Consider the following 2,587-nt stretch of genomic DNA (forward strand, 5'->3'; position numbering starts at 1 on the left):
TTTAACACTCAGTCTGAAATGAAAACAGCCTTGTGGATATCGTATCCAATTGTTTCGGAAACGACTGCATCAAAAGACGCTTTCCCCATGTAGCCTCTGCTTTCCTGATCTCATCACCCTCTGCTGGTCCTCACTTCTGCAACTGCAGGTTTCAAGAAATTCTTGATTTTTAACCCTTCGATCGAGCGCCTTGTTTTATTTCTGTGCTGAAAGCTGACCATGAGAATTCAAGCTTATTTTTATCCATTTTGCTTGGCGCCGCTTTCGTACATGGATCCTGCTGCTGCACTAATCCTTTATCTCTGAAGAGGGACCAAGAAGGACTCAAAATCCAGAGAGCCACAGCCCGTGATTTGGAAATGTTGCAACTGACAAGTTTGCTTATGTTGCTGAGCGTAAATGAATAAAGAAACGTCTTCCTATACCGGTTACATGAGATATTTTGTATCCAACACTATGACATGGTTTGTGTGGATTATGGAGATAGAGCAGGGAGTTTGGCTGCAGGAGATAGGCGTCTGAAGCAGTTGGCCAGCTTGAATTCCTTGCGATTTTTTTGCAAGAATTTGCGAGTGACAAAATGAGGGAAATAGCCGAGGAAGAAGCATCTTTGCTTCTGTACAACGGGCAAAGCTGAGGCCATGTAGCGATTGTCAAGAAAGTAGATGCCTCCCGTTGAAACCAATGGAAGGTAAATATCTGCACATTGTGCAGTCAAACTGTGTAACCATTTCTTCAAAACGAAAATCCCACGGCAAATTGGAAACTCACTGGCTCCCTTGTAAAGCAAGAACTGGCCTCCCCTCGTTAGTATAGTGGTGAGTACCCCCGCCTGTCACGCGGGAGACCGGGGTTTAATCCCCCGACGGGGAGCCAAATCCTTGTTTGATTAGTACGAGGTGGAACGCGTGCATAAACTTTTGATTCGCAAACAGGTTTTCATTTCCACAAGGTGATCGACTGAAAGGGCATCTACACAGCAAATCGGACAGAAGGCAGAATGGCAAAAATACACCATGAGCAAATTTTCTGGACAGTTCTGGTTCTCAATATCACCTGTGATCAACGGCCCTTTTCGCCATCATTCTGTCTTCTTCCACCTTGTGAGCGTCGAAACGTTATCCAAAAATAACAGATCTCCATGTGTATCCAGGGCACTTTACTAAAAGAACAAACGTTAGAGACGAAAACGGCACAAGCTTCAAAAGATTTTGGGGTAATCGCTGAGGCCGACGAACTTCACACCCCGACCACGGTTGAGCATCCAGAGCTAACTGACGACGACTGTCGCGGACATCGGAGTGAACACTCAGACCCAGGAGGTTTGTCTCGGAAGTCTTTATTAAATCGTGATATCACGGAGAGCCCAGTAGCATACAATGGAGCTAGCTGACACTCTGAGGAAGCATCAGAGTACACACATAGTTATAGTAAAAGTCGTACATATCAAAGAGCATGAAGGTGATAAAACTGCCTAACCTTCAATAATCAATTACTTTGAGAATCGTTATCTTTGGCATGCAACACAAAATTAGCCTATTCTAGTTTTTGCCTACACAGGATATTGGAGGGAGTCCATCTGGTGATAAAAAGTGAGACAGAGAATGGATAACCATGCTTGACCTTATCTTAAGTGCTCGGGGGTGGACACTCGAGAGAACAGATGACCATTGCTTGATCCTGTCTCTTTGTGTTGGGGGCAGACATCCTAGCCTTGCCTCAAGGAGTCTAGGAAGCTTATTTATGATGCTCCTTTTCTCCTTTCCTGCTCAATTAGCTGGCAGCTGCAGGTGTGCCTGCTAGAACAAAAGAGGGAGCTGTGCTGTAGTATTCCACTATGGTTTTAACCGTTTAACCCTTAGTTGTCCTGTAGATGTATCTTATTGTTCCACAATCCCTCCTGGTTAATCTTTCAGATTAATACCAATGAGGAATAGTATCTTCATCATCATAAGGGGGCTCATATCTATAAGGAAAAGGCCGATCCCTGGCAGGGTAAACTTTTTCTCCCCACCAGTGGGTTTCACTGGGGCCAGTGCGTATCGATTGATGAACGATTGGAGCTCCTCCTAATCCAGTGGTGACTCTATTCATAGCTCCATTAACACATTGGGCACAGCGAAACCTCAAAGTAGCACATGCACAACACCCTATAACACCTATTAAAACTAACCCAATTAAAACATACAGCAGCCAACTTCCCCAACCGGAGAACCACAACGTTATTAGCCCACCAGGAATCCTTGTTATAAAAATTGCTCAATCTTTCCCCAGCTTTCTTTATTTCTTGCACTTTATCCATAACATGCTGTCCCAGGTTCGTAATATTCTCAGAAACATCAGGCACATAAGTGCAGCATTCTGAACCTATCATGGCACAAGTGCCACCCTTCTCAGCTAGTAGGAAATCAAGGGCCATTCTATTTTGCAGAGCTGTCAGGCGTAGAGCTACCATTTCAGTAGTGATGGCTGAAACCTGTTCCTGTGTCTCAATCAAAGCATCAGTTGTTGAATTAGCAAACTTTTCAAGTGCAGCTGTCAGGTTAATAACCTCTCGGGAATTACGAGCAGTCCCATATGAGGGAAA

General features: G+C 44.5%; 1 non-coding gene across 1 annotated transcript; it reads left to right on the forward strand.

Annotated features, from left to right (window-relative positions):
- Positions 1 to 799: 799 nt before the first annotated feature.
- On the forward strand, positions 800 to 873 carry trnad-guc (transfer RNA aspartic acid (anticodon GUC)). The gene has a single exon. It is a non-coding gene; the product is annotated as a tRNA-Asp (tRNA).
- Positions 874 to 2,587: the final 1,714 nt, after the last annotated feature.

This window comes from Cetorhinus maximus, unplaced genomic scaffold (genome assembly GCF_964194155.1).
Source record: "Cetorhinus maximus unplaced genomic scaffold, sCetMax3.hap1.1 HAP1_SCAFFOLD_161, whole genome shotgun sequence".
In the NCBI taxonomy this organism is placed as follows: domain Eukaryota; kingdom Metazoa; phylum Chordata; class Chondrichthyes; order Lamniformes; family Cetorhinidae; genus Cetorhinus; species Cetorhinus maximus.